Source organism: Strix uralensis, chromosome 1 (assembly GCF_047716275.1).
Source record: "Strix uralensis isolate ZFMK-TIS-50842 chromosome 1, bStrUra1, whole genome shotgun sequence".
Classification (NCBI taxonomy): domain Eukaryota; kingdom Metazoa; phylum Chordata; class Aves; order Strigiformes; family Strigidae; genus Strix; species Strix uralensis.
In genome coordinates, this window is record NC_133972.1 from 171090878 (window position 1) to 171096877 (window position 6000).

Genomic DNA, 6000 nt, shown 5'->3' on the forward strand with positions numbered 1-6000 from the left:
ACAAAGCCCCCAGCATTTTCAACATACGCTATTAGCAATGATACAATCACAAACTTAGCAATCAGTGGAATTTAAATCCAGATTACAACAGGAGATTCATGACATTTAGTATACAAGTCACCAGCTTCATTTATCCACACTAGTCTTTTTCCACTGCTACCAATAAACACATGACTTCATTAAGGCTCGGTTTTCTTGCTGATCCTCCTTCAGCGAGAAGGATGCACACAACACAAACCCAGCAGCTCCAGACGCTCAGTCGCCCCGTTTACGTTTCAGCTCCTTTGAGCAGAGAGATGAAGCCGTAACCGAATTAACTGGGAATTGGCAGCAGCGCAAACTTGCCAGATTCTAGCTAATTGCTTGGATTAGTAATTCCAGTCGCATGCAAAATCCACCTTACCTACGGCAGAGAAAGGCATTACGTGGGGTGTCCTCCTGCTACATGACCCGCCTGCTCGTGCAGTGGGGCCCACCAGCCTCCCCAAGCCCCCCGGCCGTGGCTAGGCCACCGAAAGGCTCACTAGCCTAACAGAAACATGCTCAAATATGGCCCAGGAGTAGCCATCACTGCTGCAAGTGCTGATGCGGTGAGCACAGCCCCATACATTTGACGCCGTTTTCTTGCAAAGAGATGGGAAACGTCCACTGGGATGGCAAGACCGGACAGCACCAAGTACGCGTTTCCCCCCAGGCCCTTCGCCACACCGAGCCCGGCACCTCCTGAGGGTGGCGAGGCCCCTCGGAGCCTGTGAGCGTTCGTGCGCGCTGATTTGCGCCCTGCATCACCCCCAGAGCGTGAGCCGTGTCCCTGGCAGGGTGCTCCGCTGCCGGCTGCCGCCGTGCCGGTGCGCAGCGCCGTGCACAGTCCCCTGACGGGGCGGGTGCCTGCAGCGCCCAGACCCCACACGGCAAGGCCCCCTCTTACTGCCACCGGGGTTACTGCACCGGGCAGCCCCGCGCACGGGCCCCTCCGGTTCCGCGGACACCGCAGCTCCGCGCACGGCGCCCACCCCCGCCGGGCCAGCAGCGTGCAGCGCCCTGCGCGGCCTCCCCCGCACTCCGCGATCGCCCCCCCGCGCACGGCCCCCCCCCGCCGCCATCGCAACCCTCCCCCGCCGCCATCGCCCCGCTCCCGCGGCCTCCCCCGGCGCGGCGGGGGGGAACAGAAATCACCCCGCGTCCGGCGGCCTCCCCCCGCGCGCTGCAGCACATGGCCCCCCCCTCTTTTCCCCGACCGCATTGTTGCGCGGGCGGCCCCACGTGCCGCCACCTCCCCGCGCCGCCGCGCCCGCCCCGCGCACTGACCTGCTTCGCCGGCTCCGGCCGCGCCGCCCCGCTCCGCGCCGCTCCGCGCCTCCCGCCCGGCCCCGCTCGCCGCCCCGCGCCCGCACATGCAGCCGCCGCCGCCGCTGCTGGCCCGCGCGCGCACCGCCCCCCCCCGCCACCCCGCCCCTGCCCCGCCCACGCCGGGCCCCGCCCACGCCGGGGCGTCACGTGGCAGCGGGGAGCCAATGGGGAGGGGAAGGGAGCGACGGGAGGGCGGGGCTAAGGGCGGGGCGGGGCTAGAAGGGAGGAGCGGTGTGGTGGGCGGGGCTAAGAGGAGGGGCGTGTCCAACGGGGATTGGGCGGGGCCAGGTGAGGGGGCGCAGTGAGGCGCTGGGCGTGAGGTGAAGGAGGCAGGAGGAGGAAGAGGAGGAGGAAGAGGAAGAAGAAAAAGAAGAAAAAGAAGAAGAAGAAAAAGAAGAAGAAAAAGAAAAAGAAAAAGAAAAAGAAAAAGAAAAAGAAAAAGAAAAAGAAAAAGAAAAAGAAAAAGAAAAAGAAAAAGAAGAAGAGGAGGAGGAAGAGGAAGAAGGAGAAAAAGGAGAAGAAGAAGAGGAGGAAGAGTAAGAAGGAGAAAAAGAAAAAGAAAAAGAAAAAGAAAAAAGAAAAAGAAAAAAGAAAAAGAAAAAGAAAAAGAAAAAGAAAAAGAAAAAGAAAAAGAAAAAGAAAAAGAAAAAGAGAAAAAGAGGAAGAAGGAGAAAAAGGAGAAGAAGAAGAGGGGGAGGAGGAAGAGGAAGAAGAGGAAGAGGGAGAAGAAGAAGAATAAAAAGAAAAATAGAAGAGGAGAAGAAAGAGGAAGAGGGAGAAGAAGAAAAAGAAAAAGAAGAAAAATAAGAAAAAGGAGAAGAAGAAGAGGAGGAGGAGGAAGAGGAAGAGGAAGAAGAGCAGGAAGGAGAAGAAGAAAAAGAAGAAGAGAAGGAGGAAGGTGAAGAAGGCAAGGAGGGAGTCCTGGAGGCAGGGGCAGGCAGCACAAGCCTGGGCTGGGTGCAGCGGTGCCCCCCTGCCCCCAGGCAGCACAGGCTGGGCAGAGGCCCACGAGGGCCCCGGCCGGGGGCGGGGAGGAGGCCGCTCCTTCCTGAGGCGCTCTGGAGGTGATATTGAACATCTTCCCGTCAGCGGCGCTGGGTCCGTGCGAGGCCCAGCGGGTCACTGCCCAGGAACTGGCGTGATTCAGGAGCTGCCATCACTCAGCCCTTCCGACCACGGGTCTCCCCTCAGGTTGTCGGCCTTTGTGGCTATAAATCCCTGTCTAGATCTGTGGTGTGAAGGACCACCATAAATTCAGAGGAATAGGAACAGAGCACCTGACAGCGCAAATTCATTTATTTCTGATTTATTGAGGACTCTTTAGCAGAAGTCACCATGGAGGCAGCCAAGGGCTAAAGGAGTAGTAGGACAGGGCTTTTTGGGGTAACAAACAGGCACACAGGGGTGAGACGATTCCTCAGGCATCATACACAGATACGTAGAGATGAAGGGACAGCCGCTGAATATCGGGAGATCCTCAGCTGTGCTTGCATTTCAAGAATGTTTTTTCCTCTTTCCTGAAAGGCACTAAAACGGTGCCCTCTAAACCAGAACCATCTGACAGTGCTTTATGTTTCTGAGAACATACTTTGTTAAAAGGGCCAGGAGGCCTCTTTGGTTAAGGGCCGACCTGTCACGACCTACAGCAAGTCCTCCAGCAGAACCTGAGAAAGGCTGATTTGGCACAGTGAGTTTTCCAACAGAAAAAAAGAGGGGAAAAGAAGGAAAGAAAAGGTTCAGAATTTCTTGATGCATCATACGAAAAAATTAGTAAAGCAAACAAGTCAATTTTACCAAGGTTTCTTGATGCGATGAATCTTATGCAACTACAGTGTATATGTGTAAATATATAAAATTTTTGCTAAAACTGTTGAATCTGTTGACCAGTTTCAAAGGATATTAGAGATGTTCAGTTTCTGATAACAGGGAGGTGGATAAAAGGGATAACCATCAACATGGCCTAGCTCTCTCCTTCCCCTTCCCCTCTCAAGGCAGAAGCATAGCATAAGCTTAACCTTAGTTAGACATCAGCAAATTCACACCTCGCAATAGACGTCTGCTGAAAACAGAAAGAAAACTGTTACTTCCCTTGCCATTGACATTTAGGTTTTGCTGTTTGACTCCCTGCTACTTTTTCTAAGTGAGAAAATTATCTGTTATTCACATCAACTTTTTTAATTAAATACTCAGAGCGTGACTTTCAGTGGTGCTAGAATCAGTCTGGCAGAGCTTAGCGAAAGCTCTGGAGGGCAGAAGTCCTCCTGCTATTGCTGGTGATGGTAGGACCGACTGAGAAACCCGCCTGCGAATGCTTTCTTTAAAAGCAAAAAATTGAAAACCGAAACAAACAAACAAAAAATCCAGCACAAAGAAAAACAACTTTACAGCTGCTCTAGTTGGTTGGGTATTTTTGGTCAAATCCTTTCTTGTTAAAACAGCATGACCCCTTTTCCTTCCATGGGGATTCCCAGGCATGATGAGGAGCTGTATTTGGCTCCGAGGGAATACGTTTGTTTTTCTGTATCCTTTACTGTTTGTGAATATGATAGACCCGCCTTTCTTTCAGATGCAGTAAATGCCAGTAATCTGTTTTTATTTAGTTGAGAACCTGAGAGTGGTGGTTGGCAAGCTGTTCTTTGCTTACCATTTGAAATGTCACATGGCAAATTCTAGTGCTTGAGCACAATCTCAGCTTGACAGCTCTGGCAAAAGAAAAAGGGGCAACAGTGTGAGCCTCCACCACATCGCCTCAGAAGTGCCGTCAAACCCAGCTTGATCCCTCTTGCATGGGTGAGGCTGAAGGCTTGCTGTGCCTGAGAGCGTAGCTTCTTGGCCGAAGGTGTAAATTCATGCCAATTTTGCTGCTGCTCTTCGGTAGGGGAACTTTTGTCCACTGTAAGCTGGAGGGAAAACGGAGGCATTAAAAATTGATATGCAACACAACTGAGGAACACCTTCAGGTCTCCTGGCAAGCCCGAATCCACCTTCAGTCAAGCCCTGCCTCATTTCTCTGTATTTTAGAGAGAGAAGCAGAGAGAAATGTTTCCACAATCAGGTCACTGCCTTAAGAGGATCAAACAGGCTTCACGTTAGCTGTAATTTCCTGAATTTGAATGGATTTTCAGCACAAATATCGACAATCTCCTGTGCATGTTAGCATCCTTGAGCATGTTTTTCAGCGTAATGCACTGAAAAGCAATGTGGAGGGATTGTAACCTCTGCGCAGATGCTAATCCCAGAGGGCTGTATTTGCCTTAGTGTTAGTGGAAAGCCTGGACATGTTTTAATGTGTGCCTGTCAAAGTGCTTTTATTACAGCTAAGACACTTTCCTGGACCAAGCCCTCGCAGCATCCATGTTTGCAGAAAGGATGGAAATGCGATCCATACACCTGCTTTGTCTGAGTTTCTGTAATCTTTTTTTCCATGGTCCTTCCCTGCCTTTTCTGTCATTTCCATTTCAGCCAAATGCAGCTTTCTTCAAGGAAGACACCATTAACACTGAACTGATGGAAAAAATTACTCTCCTTTTTGCCACCTGCAGACAACACTTCTCACAGCTGCTGTGTTGGAGAGGAAAGCACATAAATGTGATAATTCTGGGTAGGAAAGGTTGCAGAAAGAACTACTCCTCCAGGGTAGGAAGTGAAATGTGGATGCTTGATATGTCAGTGTTAATGTTTCAGCACTGATGCCTCCTTGCTATCCACTAAGTGTTTAAACTGAACAAGTCCTCCACGGAGTTTCTCAATCACTGGAGCTTGTGTCTTGACTCTCTGCACCTCTTCCTTTGGTGAAGCAGTTATGGCATCATGTTCCTCTGGGACTTCAACATCTGGATGAGGTTTCCAGTCACCAGTGCTGACACAGACACCATGTTCACCTGCACCACAAACAACCTGGGTTTCTCCAGCCTGCAGAGGTCCCAGAAGCTTCTGTGCGTTGACTAGTGGGTACTTTTTTTTTTTCTGGGAGAGATAAGAAAGTTAAAAAAAAAAGAAAAAAAAAAAGAAAACCTACGGAATAGTTCTGATTCAGATTTTATTTTTTAAGTTAGCTTTTCCTTCAGGAAAGGCTCAAAATGGAGCACTTATGTCTTCAAGAAGAGTCATTTAATAGCTGGACCAGCACTTAAAATTCACTTGAAGGCACTGACTAATTCAGCACATGAGCGAAACTGAAGTTCACTCATACGTGGTAACGCCTTTCTTTTTCCCACACTCATCAAAACCTTGCTTGCCTACTTCACAGATTCCCCAGGTATTAATAGCCAAGGAAGACTTCAGAACAGAAAGAGCTGGGCCCAGAGAATAAGAGGTTGTATTTGCATGTAAGAGGGATGGGGGAGGCTATAAAGGGATCACTACCGAGTGCTGCAGATAGCCTGGCTTCCTGCAGCTGCCCTCCTACACAGCTGAAGCTCAGTCCTGCTTTCTCAGGCACATGGCATAGTCCAGGGCTTTCGTCTGGGCTGAGAACGTGGTTAAATCCTTGCAGGCACCACAACGTGGAATGGTATTTCAACCACATCAGGGAAGGCAGGATCGGTCTCCTAGGGCAGGGCTTCTTCACATGCGGTCCCTGCACTACTGGTGGTCCCTAGCATGCCTGAAGGTGGTCTGCAAAATGATTGCAATTAGAAAACCAAAACC

At 50.7% G+C, this 6000-nt stretch overlaps 1 protein-coding gene across 1 annotated transcript in view; it reads right to left on the reverse strand.

The window, feature by feature from the left end:
* The window catches only part of PTP4A3 (protein tyrosine phosphatase 4A3), a 45243-nt gene extending 43802 nt beyond the window's left edge, over positions 1–1441 (reverse strand). Inside the window, exon 1 of the mRNA XM_074888947.1 lies at positions 1309–1441. The gene's annotated coding sequence lies outside the window, so the exon portion shown is untranslated. The remainder of the gene's footprint in view (positions 1–1308) is intronic.
* Between the last annotated feature and the right edge of the window lie 4559 nt (positions 1442–6000).